Source organism: Mustela putorius, unplaced genomic scaffold, assembly GCF_011764305.1.
Source record: "Mustela putorius furo isolate JIRA1106 unplaced genomic scaffold, ASM1176430v1.1 tig00000224_pilon_pilon_pilon, whole genome shotgun sequence".
Lineage (NCBI taxonomy): Eukaryota > Metazoa > Chordata > Mammalia > Carnivora > Mustelidae > Mustela > Mustela putorius.
The window spans coordinates 5,870,029-5,882,611 of record NW_025421321.1 but is presented as its reverse complement, the minus strand read 5'-3'; the positions used below and the strand labels follow the sequence as shown (position 1 = coordinate 5,882,611).

Below are 12,583 nucleotides of genomic sequence, written 5' to 3'. Positions count from 1 at the left end.
ATTGTTTATGTCATCACAATCGAGAGCTATTTTTCCACCATATATATGTTTCCAATAAAGATCACCATTTACCTGTTGGGGAACAGGACGCTGAATGCCTGTTCTTCTCACAAAAATGTATGAATAATTATTTAGAATGTGAACTATTGACTAACAAAAGGAGACAGAACTATAAAGTAGAATTTTAAAAGCTGGAAACCATTCCCAAGATTATCCATGACAACTGCCTTGTTTTATGGATGGAGAAACCAGAGCCCAAGAATATTAGTGGAAAAAAGAAGATCCACGTGAGCATTCCCCCAAAAGTCATCTTATTTAGAGAATACAAAGCCGAGATCTAACAGGCGGTTCCGTGGGGACCCGGACAAAGCGCAAATCCTGCTAGGGGAAGGATACAGACTGTACAAGGTCATCTCTTCAGAGACCATTTCTATGTTCTCGAGCCAGTGAAACGGGGAACTTTTTCCATCAACGTCATGATCATGATGTTGCTCATGTACCTGGCATACATGTGTTTTCTACCTCCTTGTTCCATAGGGCCGGGTGAGAGATAATCTAAGGGAGTAAACTGTGAGAACAAGGAAGGCTCTGTGTCTGGTCAAAGTATGACGGAGTCTCTCTGGGCACCAATGTCATCAGCCCTGATAGGACTAGGTGTTGTGGTGGCCACCTGCCCAGAGGAGCTGAATGAGATTCTCATGATGGTGGCTCTCTCCCCCATTGGTTCCTTGTCTTCTCCAAAAAGTCACGGCAACTCTAAGGATTAGGAGAGCACTCCTGCCAAACCAAAGGGTTAAGGTGTAAAATGAGCACCCGTTCCTGAGGAGGAACAGAGCAGAATACGCTTGATCGGAGGTTCTCTTCCAGATTCCCAGAGACTTTACGAAGCACAGACCCTGAGGGTCCAAAGAAGTAGACCAAAAGCTAAAAAGAAAACAAAGGGTTTCCCTTCCCTTCTATCACAAAGTATTTAACACCAAGTCTCCCTTAAGTAGATGCTACCAAACAGAATATTCCTTTTTCAAAAAGTGCGTATTTAAACATAAACTATCGATCTTAAGCTTTTTTTTTTAATAGGAAAAAACTATCTATAGCACTACATTAGAAGGTCCCCACAATTTAGCCTTTTTTAATCCTATAGAACACCGGATTATTTATTCATTCCAGAAGCATCAGTTGTGTGTCAGATGGTGCACAAAGTGCTGGCAATACAAAGATGAACACAGTCTAGGAGGAAGACAGACACCCAGTTGACCCTCGAAAGACCAGCACCTAAGCAGTCCAAAATCCAGTTGTAACTTTGGACTCCCCCAAAACCCAAGTGCTAATAGCCTACTGTTGACCAGAAGTCTTGCCAAAAACACAGATAGTCGATGAACACATACTTGTATATGATGTGTCTTATACACTGTTTTCTAGAGAAAAGAAAATATCATTTAGAAAAATCACAAGGAAAAGAACATACATTTACTGTAGGGTACTATGTTTACTGGGAACAAAAAAATCTGTGTGTAAGTGGACCCACATAGTTCAAGCTCCTGTTGCTCAAGGGTCAGCAGTGTGTCAGATAACTTACAAAGCTCCACACTCAGGGCAGTGAGGGAGAGACACAGAGGGTCCTATGGGAAGGCAGGGCATGCTCTCCCGGGGGTGTCTGCCTGTGCTGGACAAGGATAAGCCAGGCAAAACTGCGGGCCAGTGGGCAGACGACGGAGGCCTGATGACGAGCTGAGGAAGATGAGCCCGGGAAGCTGAGAGGGTAGTCAAAGTCAAAGAAAAGAGGGCTGTACTCTTGACCGTGGACTTGGTTCTGCCCTGTAGGCGGTGGGTGTCATCATGAGTGAGGCTCAGCTGAGAGTCTACTGGGGGAAGTTCCAGTTTTGCCATGTGGAGATGAGGAAGACAAAACTCAGGGTGTTTCCAGGGTGTCGGGGTCTATGTCTGAGTCATTTCTTTCAATAAAAATCAGACATCTTGGCTCTGTGAAGATTCTCTTTCAACCTACTCGAGTGCTATGGCCTCCCCCCGTCCGAAGCTCCGCCTCCTCCTCTCGGGTTAGACCTGGCTCCTGGCCATCACTGGCCATCACCTGGGACCCAGAAGGGCTTCGAGAAGTGAGCAGGCGCCCTCGGGCAAGGAGCCACCTGAGGGCGAGGCGTGGCTGCTGCCTTGCTATTTCCTTGAACAGGCTCCAAATGACTGCGTCCAGGATTTCTCCTCCCCCAACTCCCTGCACAGGACTAACTCATTCTCTGATGTCATTGTCTCTGAGCGAGCAGGGTATTTGACAAAGCTGGCTGGTAGGGGACAGGCTTGGCTCAGGTCTGGGTGAGATGAGTGGGGGTGGGCGGGTGGGAGGGTGGGGTGGGGGAGTGAAGGGTGGGAGGTGAGGGGTTGCGGGGGTGGGCACTGAGGACTGGGCTGCAGGCAGGGAGGCACCTGTCTCAGGGTCTCCTGCGGGCCCAGCTTTGGGGCAGGTAGGAAAAGAAAGGCTCCCCGAGCCCTGGAGCTGTGATGCATAGGCTCACCTACACACTTTACTATTATTTTAAGTCCTCAGGCTTATAAATGACGGTTATTTTTAATCTCTGCAGATTTAAAAACTGTGAAATTTGTTTCGAGAGGGAGGAAGTGTCAGAGCTGGCAACAGGGAAGAGAAACAGAGAAGGGAAGGGGAAGAAGAGAGGAAGAAGTTGAGAGACGGGAAGAGGCAGGAGAAAGAAAAGAGTGTAAAGAAGGTAGAAAGACACAAGGACACTAAGGAACCACGAAGCTCATGCATTTTCTTTTTCTTTCTTTCTTTCTTTTATTATTTTTTTTAACCCGAGAGATAGAGAGATGTCTTGGGTATACAGGGAGGAGGCTAGCAAGCTGGCCAGCCCATGACTGTGAGGTACCTGCCCTGTCCTTCCCAGAGGGAAGCCCGGTGGGCCCCAGGGGCTTGCCTAAAGAGGCCAGAGGTGCAAAAGAGGTCTCCCTTAAGCATCGTCTTCACAGCTCCCTTTATTCAGCTCCCTTTATTTGATCTGACCCTAGAGAGGCCATTTTTTCCTTTTTCTCCACAAGATGCAAGTATTTCTCTATATCAGCCCTGCTTTACAAGCCATTTCTTTTTTTTTTAAATATATATATATATATATATATATATACATATATATATATATATAAATTTTATTTATTTAACAGACAGAGATCACAGGTAGGCAGAGAGGCAGGCAGACAGAGAGGGGGAAGCAGGCTCCCTGCGGAACAGAGAGCCCTATGTGGGGCTCGATCCCAGGACCCTGGGATCACAACCTGAGCCGAAGGCAGAGGTTTTAGCCCACTGAGCCACCCAGGCGCCCCTACAAGCCATTTCTAACGTAGTCAGTTCTTAAAGAGAAATTTGCAAATATTCCCAACTCCTTCCCACAACTCAAGCAGCAGAACCCGTCAGTCAGTCTCTGCTGAAACCACAACCATCTTTTTTTTTTTTTTTAAGATTTTATTTATTTATTTGACAGAGAGAGAGATCACAAGTAGGCAGAGAGGCAGGCAGAGAGAGAGGGGGAAGCAGGCTCCCTGCAGAACAGGGAGCCTGATGCGGGGTGATCCCAGGACCCTAGGATCATGACCTGAGCCAAAGGCAGAGGCTTTAACCCACTGAACCACCCAGGTGCCCCAAACCACAACCATCTTTAAATGACCCCCGTGAAGGGCACCTGGTGGCTCAGTGGGTTGAGCATCTGCCTTCAGCTCAGGTCCTAATCCCAGGGTCCTGGATTGAGCTCCACATTAGGCTCCTTGCTTGGCAAGGAGCCTGCTTCTCCCTCTTCCTTTGCCTTTCCCCCCACTTGTGCTTACTCTCTCTCAATCTGTCAAATAAATAAATAAAAATCTTTAAAAATAAATAAATGATCCAGTTGGAAAATTCCATTGCTTATCAATAGTTAGGACTTTTCAGAGAGAATTCAGAAAATCAGCCCACTGCACATGGGCTCTTTTCAAAGAATGTATTTAAAAAGGCATCGTTTTCACAACACCATGAGACACGGCGACCGTCTGTGTCCCCCACGGAACCAGAAGCCCTGTGAAGGTGGGCACATTGCTGTAGCCTCACTACCCGCTGACAAACACAGGGTCAGCCGCTTGACAAATACTTGGGGAATGAACGGAGAAATGGAGGAGGAGTCCAAACATGTGGGCAAAAATCAAGAATGAAAACGAGGCATGTTTTATGGGTCCCGTCCCCTCTGCATACCAAACCCGCAATGTAATGTGGTTTGCCGTCCGGCCTTCTGCAGATTCCTCACGTAACAGACCCCGAGCTTCATTCCTTCTCCTGTTGTCTCTGGCCTCTTCCCTGTTCCAGATAAATTGCTGCTTCCCTAGCAGGTAGACTCTCTCTTACTGTGTTTGGACTCTGCACCCTGGGGAACACACAGCTGCACTGCCCACAGGAGGCCTGGTCAGCCCAAGGAGCAAAAACCAGGCAGATGTTTCCAAGCATCTCTGCGAAGAACATGCTAGAGCCCCTGACACAGGCTCCAGGTATTTGGGACAGGCCCTGCACGGACACAGCTTGTCTAGAAGTCCAAGACCCTCTGTCTCAGTGCTTGGGCTCTCCCCTCTGTGACTGTCGCCAGAGAGCACCCTGCATACTTTGCTTTCCTGCACAGAGAAGTATGGACACACACACACAACACACACACGGCTCACCACTAACACTCCATTCGTCTAGCTCAAGTGTTTCTTTTAAACAAAAATTCTGGTGAATGAAAGAGAGGTGCAAGTTCAAGGAGTTTGCTGTTTGAAAGAATACAGGTATGCACTTAGAATCAATTTGAAATGGATTTTTTTTAAAAAATTATTTATTTATTTAAGAGAGAGAGGGAGAGGGAGTATGAATGGGGGAAGAGGCAGAGTAGGGAGCCCAACACAGGGCTCGATCCCAGGACTCTGAGATCATGATCTGGGCTGAAGGCAGATGCTTAACAGACTGAGCCACCCAGGTGCCCCTAGAAGTTGATTTTTTGGTGTTTAGTAAGGTGCAAGATTGGCTAGGCCTACTACTATGTGTTAAATATCTGGATTGATTTAATGAGCCTTTACCAAGTATATGGGCAGGAGTCTGGGATGTTTCATAATCTGATGCAGAAGAACAGGTAACTTTCAAAACCTTAAAAAAAAAAATCTTGATTTGTCTCTGATGGTTTTATGAAACGTTCTGTGTGACGGGCGCCTGGATGGCTCGGTTAGTTGGGCCACCGGCTCTGGATTTCGGCTGAGGTCATGATCTCTGGGTTCCGGGATGCAGCCACAGCATCGCTGGGCACTGCTCTCAGCAGGGAGTCTGCTCAGGGATTCTCTCTCTCCCTCTCCTTCTGTCCCCCACCCTGCTTGAGTGTCCCTCTTTCTAAAATAAATAAATAGATCTTTTAAAAAAAAAAAAAGGAATGTTCTGTATAAGAGACAATGCTTGACTAATGTAAACCGCTATCTTCTGAATTATCTTTGGAACACTGAATAGTGACAAGAAATGGGAAAATAATAAATGTAAGCTTTCCCACCTTAGGTCCATGAATACAAGAATGATGATGCTGGTTTGATGTCCTATAGGCTTTTAAAACCAGTCAGTAAGAAGGTATTGAGTAACCACTATTCTCTGCATATTGTTCTAGGCCCTGGGAGACTGGGAAAAAACATAGGATCTCTAAAAGAAGAATAGTTCTAGCTCCAAAGAATTTCAATCACCTTTAAAAGACTCTCTTGTCATTTAATCTCAAAACATGTCAACTCAGTCAACGCAAGATAAGTATAATTATGCGGGCTAGCGTGGCGGGCTGACTCAGGCTAACTCACCTGTGTGGGGCCTTTAGTGAAGGCCTCACCAGCACCCTATAGCTCTACCCACCACCTTCCTGGGAACATGGGAACACATTATTTATGCTTTGTTTCCACGGGAACAAAATGAAATCAGCTCACTGTCTCTCAGCAGCCTCCCCCAGTCTCTGAAAAGCAGCTCATTGTTTACTTTCTGTCTGCCTGGCCTTCCATCAAGAGCCCCAACTGGCCTCTTCCTATGGCGACGCCCAACATCCCTGAGGGACTGGCCCCTTCTCTCTCCCGGTCCTGTTCCTTCATGGTGTTGCTTTAGCGTGCTGCTTTGGGATCCTGTCAGGACTGTCTTACACATCCTTGGCTTTCTTCTTCATTGACTCGCTAATTGTCTGTGGTTCCAAAAGTTGTATGATCGAGTATGGACAGATCCATTTTCTTTTTGATTAGAAAACTAAGTATCTCCAGACTTCAAGGATGCCCTGTGACATCCTTGAAGACATAAAAACAGGGCAGCTGCTTCTCTCACTGGCACAGACATCACCTGCCTCACTTAGTACCATGGCCTGAGGCTCTTTAAGCCACAGACTGACTCAGGGAAGTAAATGCATGGTGTACGAGGGCCAAGGACCAGTGTGATGACACAGGACGTTCAAGTTCAGACTTGGTGTGAGAACCACTCAGGACAACGGAACTGATGGCAGAGACACCAGATGCTGCCCCAGGCCTCTCAGTAGGTCTCCAGGAAGGCAGCTGTATTTCTTAAACTTAAAAGGCAATACCACCAGTGGCAAAGCAGTCATGGCATCTTTAAGAGGCAAGACTGATTGCTGGTGGGAGAATTTCTTTTAGAAGATTTTATTTATTTATTTAAGAAAGACAGAGAACGTGAGCAGGGGGAGGAGTAGAGGCAGAGAATCGAAAGCAGAATCTGTGCTGAGAGCGGAGCCAGACACAGGGCTCAAATTCACAACCCTGAAATCATGGCCAGAGACAAAACCAAGAGTCAGGTGCTTAACTGACTGAGCACCCAGGTGCCCTGTTGGCAGGAGAATTTTTAAGCGGGGTTATTAGAGAACTGTATTAGTCAGGTCCTCCAGAGAAATAGAACCAACAGGATATATACATATGTATACATATATACACACACACATATATATATATATATAGAGAGAGAGAGATTTATCACAAGGCATTGGTTCACAGTCTTATGGAAGCTAAGAAGTCCCCAGATCTGCAGAAGGTCAGAGAACCAGAAGAGCCAATAGTGTAAATTAGCAGTTCAAAAGCCAGCAGGCCCAAGACCCAAGAAGAGCTGAGTTTCAGTTCGAGCTCAAAGGCTGAAAAGGACCGATGTCCCCGGTCTGCAGTCAGGCTGGGGGAGTGCCCTCTTACTTAGTTTTCCTTTTTAGTCTGAGTTTGAAGGCTGTAAAAGGCTGATATCCCAGCCCAATGGTCAGGAAAGAGGAACTTCCAGTTGCTCGGCCTTTCTGGTCAGATCTTCGACTGATTGGATGAGGCCTACCCACATTGGGAAGGGCAATCTGCTTCACTCAGTCTACAGATTCAGATGTTTTGTCATCCAGAAACACTCTCACAGATATACCCAGAAGTAATATCTGAGCAATTGTCTAGACATCCTTCAGCCCAGTCAAGCTGACATAAAATTAGCCATCACAGGGACCAAAGTAGAAATCCACAGTTCAAGACAACAGAGGTGCCTGGTGACTCGCGCCAAAGTCACAATGCCTGCGTGGTCTCCTGGAAGACCAGGCTCTTGGTCACCAAGAGATGATCCTGGGCATTTTGCTCAAGGTGGTCGTGTTCAAGAAGTGGCTTCTCAGTATAATTCCACAGAATCAATAGGCTTTGATGGAATTCCCCTAAGAAAACTACACAGGAAGTATCCAATAGCTCTACCTGTTCACTCAATCTCAAGGAACTTCGCATCCTTAGATGCAGAACAGGGAGAACCCGGGCCTCCTAGGGCACCTGCAGGGCTCAGTCAGTTAAACATTGGACTCTTGATTTCAGCACAGGTCATGATCTCATGAGTCATGAGATCAGCCCCAAGTCAGGCTCCTGGCTCAGCAGGGAATCTGCTTGAGATTCTTTCCATTTCCTTTTGTCCCTCCCTCCCCTCATTCTCTCTCTAATAAATAAATAAATAAATCTTGGGGGCGGTGGGGGGGAAGACCCCAGGCCTCCAGACGTACAGCCTAATTATTTTCCGATATCCTATAGGGCTTTGTTTGTCTGCAACTCAGACAAACTCAGACAAACTCTTTCCATACCAGAGGAGGTTCAACAAGCAATTGTGGGTCAAAATATGCAGGAGAAGGCCTCTGTGAAATATTCAGTTATGTTCCCAGTATTTTAGTGATCAGCACTGAGGCTCTCCAGTCAAGCTGCCACTTACTGGTTGGGAAACCTTGAACAAAAGTTACTTTTGATGTGCTTCAGTTTCTCTGCAAAGACAAGGATGGTATCAATATGTATACTACTTATGACTTGATGACAACCCTTCAAGCAAGCCATGATCACCTCCTGTTTCCCAACTGAAACGCAGGTACCTGGAGATCAAGTGACTGAGCTCAGGCTGCACAGCTAGACGTGGAGGAAGGTGATGTCAGGCATCCTTGCTCCAGGCACGCATGCCCACCAGTCTCTCACACCTGTCTCATAGAGTATTTGTGAGGATTAAATGAGACTGTGAATGTAAGTGCCCCAAACAGTGCCTGGTCTATAAGAAGCCGATTCAGCTGTTATTATTATGCTGCTGTGTAAAAAGCATTTTAAAGCACGGCATGATAATAAACACTGTGGAAACCCAGTTCTGTATATAGTTGGCCCTTCAACAACTCGGGTTTGAACTGTGCAGGTCCACTTACATGTAAATTTTTTTTTACATAAACACATCACTGTGATAAATGTATTTTATGATTTTCTGAATAACACTTTCTTTTCTCTAATGTAAGAATACAGTGTACAATACATGTAACGTAAAATATGTCTTGATTAACTTTATGCGATCAGTAAGGCTTCCTGTCAACAGTGATTACATTTCTGGGGAGTAAAGACTTATACTTTGATTTCCAACTGCGCAGGGTGGGGGGTAGTGGGCATCCCTAAACTCCACGTTGTTCAAGGGTCAAATGTTGATCATCCTTAAAAATTCAGAGTGAGCAAATTCAGAGGAAAACACTGAAAAAATTTTACACAAATGCACAATGAACTGTTCTTCATTGTGTTTGGTTCTATGGAAGTTTAAGAGACTAGAAATCCCAGTACTTGCCTCAGATGTGGCTTGGTGTAAATCACCTTCAGGACATCAGAGCTTTCCCCCTCTAACATATTATTACAAAACACAGGTAGGCAGAGCTAGCCAAAGCTGCAAGAAGCATATGGCCTGTGTTTCAAACACAGTTTTCCTGATTATAAGCCCCATTTATTTCCTCCCAAAGTGCAAGGGAGTCCACACGGTAGGCGCACATCACACATCATGGAAGGCAGCCGTATACATTTCATTTAACCTGGGTTAGACTAGTTCCCAGGGAAACCCAAACTGGGATCTAAAAAGAAGCATGACTGATTCTTGATTTAAATAGGAAACAACACTTAACACTTTCTTCCCCAAACTGCAGGTATGTTAAAATATCACCCATCTATCACTTAAGATCAGAATTTCTCTCCTTTAAAATAAGCCCAAATTTTAAAATCTGATAGTTCAGTCTTTTAAGTTCTACACCAGTCAATGCCCAAGGCCACATGCGGAGCTCCATATTTTTGGACCCAAGGAAATGCCCCCCCCACACCCCCACAGGCAGATGGCAACCTGGGTGTTCACACACTCCCAAGTCCTGGCCCCCAGGGAGGACAGAGGCGGTCACCTCCCCATTCTTGGACCCTTGGCCAGTCTTCGCCCAGGGCTCTCCTGTGGGTGGCAGTGACCCTGTTCCCACACCAAGGTGATCAGCTTGACCAAGACTCAGACTTCGGTCTTCTCTCCCGACCTGGGGTGGTGTGTTGTCCTGACTTACAGCGCCCCCCCTTGTCTCCCCAGCTGAGCTCTCCCCAACACGGTTCGCCCCCCCCCCCCAAGGATCGGCTCCCTTCTCCCCGAGTGTCCCCAAGGCTAGTTCCCCTCTCTCAGGTGTCCTATCAGTTCGACTCCCTTTCCCCCTGCCTTCTAGGGGTCTCCCCCTTGGCTCTGGGTCTTCCCTTCTCCCTGGGTATCCCCAAGGTTCTGCTCCCCTCTCCCTGTTGTCCTCGGGGTTCTACAACCCTTGCCTGGGTCACCCCGCAGCTGCGCTCCCCTCTCCCCAGATCTCTCCAAAGGTTCAGCTTCCCTCTCCCGGGTCTCCCTGGTCTCCGGGTGGCCTCCAAGGCCTGGATCCCCATCCTAGGTGTCCCCACGGTTCTGTTCCCCTCCGTCCCCGTCCCCCCTTCCCGGGTCTCGCCCGCATCTCTTCTCCCCTCTCCCGGGTCTCTCCCACATCTCGGCTCCAGTCTCCCCGGCTCTCCCGCGGATAGCTCTCCCTCGGTCCCCAAGGTGTCGGCTTTCCGCGGGGGGCGCGGGCGGAGGGCACTCACCGTGCGGCGCGGGCGGGCTCTGGGAACCGGGCGGGCGGCGGGCGGGCGTCCCGGACCGGTGGCGGCGGCGCAGGGTTGCGGCGGGGCGGCGGGCCGGGTGGAGCGCGGCGGCTCCCGCCCGAGAGAACCCCCGCCGTGTCATTTGACCATATAAGGAGACGCACGCCTCCGAGACGCCGGCGGCTCGGGCTCGGTGCGCGGGCAGCGGCGTGGGGGCGCGGAGGGCCGGCGCCTGTCGGCCTCCAGGTGGCCCGGGCCCTTGCGGACCCCTACCCTTTGTATGCTTTGGGCTCCGATCCCCCTGGGTCTCTAAAGCGCAGGGCTTACCGGAGCTCCGTGCCGGGCGTGGGCTCACAGGGCCGAGTTGGGGGCCAGGGCCTCCCCCACGCCTGGGCGGAGTGACAGGGGTCTCCACGCCCGCATTCTCCGCCGGGGGTCCGGGGAACGCGACGCCAGCCAAAGCCTGAAAAGGGGTTGGGGGGTGGGCTGGAGTGCGGATCCCAGACCGTCTGGGATTTATTTGCACAGTGGGCTTTTTCTCCTTACCCCGAGGACCGCTCTGCGTAGCGAAATGAGCGGAGCAGATGGCAAGAAAGAATGGATAATGCCAGGCTCTTTGTTCCACTAGGCAGGGGCCGGGGGACTGTTTAAGTGATTCTGTTGTTCCCTTCAGGGCGAGAAACAACCGGTGAGCTGGAGAGAGTGCCTCCCGCCTTGAAAGCCCAGCCCCTGTGCCTGAAATCCACACTTAGTAGGGACAGATGGCACCGGGATAGAAATATTTGCTCTTGAGTGGGTGGCCAGGCTCGCCTGCGGACTGGGGACGGGGAGAGATGAGCTGATGGGACGACAGCAAGAGAGAGAGCTAGGGTACCGTGGGCAGGCATGTTATGTTTAATAATCAGTGGGCCTCAGAGAAGGAAGAGCTGTTTGATTCTTTTCTCTGGGTTGACGCTCCGTGTCTGGGGGTATCGGAGACTCTCCGTGGGTCTCCGTCATGGCATCACAGGACTGGAGAGTCATATTAGCTACACTCATTGAGCATTAGCTCTACGTATTGTATCGTTTGATTCTCACTACTTGAAGATAAGGATTAATACTCAGTTTTAAGGTGAGGACATTTCCGCTCAGAGGGATTGGCTCTAGGCCTCCTGAGACTAACTATACCAGCTGAGATCTGACCTGGAGTGTGTCGGATAGCAAAGCCGTGCCAGGTGCTTGCAGGACAGGAAATGCTCCTCATCCCACCAGTCACTCCACTGCCTTCCAGAAGGCTGAGACCGGCCACAGCAGTGAGCCCAGTCAGAACTGGATGTGGGGAATCCAGCCTTCCCTGCATGCCCCCATTCCTCCCTCAACCTGACAGGTTCTCACCAAGAACAGAAGTATGGGTTCCAGACCTGTACTCCCACTGATAGTCAAAGCAAGCCAGTATCTTGAGCAAAGTGTGTGCAGACAAGCCTCTTCCCTCTGACAGTTCTCTGGATTTGTTGTCTGTATAGTTGCAAGTTACAGAACGATCTCCCAGAGAGAGAGCTCGGTGGTGGGGGGTGGAATCCAAAGACTGGACTAGCTGCTATGAATAAGATGGACTTTAATAGATTCTGAAACAAAGAACACACTACTTCAAAAATAAATTCTTATGAGGCAGTTTGGGGAAGTATGATACTAACAAGGTAGTAGAGGACACTGATAAGTTATTATGAATTTATTTGTGGTGTGATAATGAAATGGCACACACACACATGCACACACTTATTCTTAAAGCTCTTAGTTTTCAGAAATAGTGCCAAAATATTTACCAATAAGATAACATTGTTTGAAATCATTGCAAAATAATTTGAGGTGGTGGAATGAATTGGGCCGATATATTTACGAAATAGTATCAGCCATGGAGTAATGATGTGTGCAAGCTGGGTGATGGGCATGCGGGGGGATAGGGGGTTCATTATACTAATCTCTTTCCTTTTGTAATGCTTGAAAAATTCTGGAATGGAACATTTTTTAAATTACAAATGCACATACCATTTGATTTTGACCCGCCACTTCCCCTTACAGGAAATCATCTTACAAATAGACTTGCTCATGCGTAAATTGATATACATACAAGGGCAGTCCTTGTGGAATTCTTAATCATAGCGAAATATTGGAGTGTGCTATATGTTCATCAACA

At 48.2% G+C, this 12,583-nt stretch overlaps 1 protein-coding gene across 6 annotated transcripts in view; it reads right to left on the bottom strand.

Moving 5' to 3' along the window:
* Window positions 1-12,583, bottom strand: part of FHL2 (four and a half LIM domains 2) — a 67,648-nt gene that overhangs the window by 24,295 nt on the left and 30,770 nt on the right. For 2 of the 6 annotated variants that reach the window (XM_004764369.3, XM_004764370.3), the window contains exon 2: window positions 10,738-10,873. The exons of 2 other annotated variants lie outside the window; for them this stretch is intronic. The gene's annotated coding sequence lies outside the window, so the exon portion shown is untranslated. Of the gene's footprint in view, window positions 1-10,410; window positions 10,557-10,737; window positions 10,874-12,583 lie in introns of those variants that run through there. 2 more of the 6 variants (XM_004764372.2, XM_045077615.1) reach the window with 2 other exon arrangements.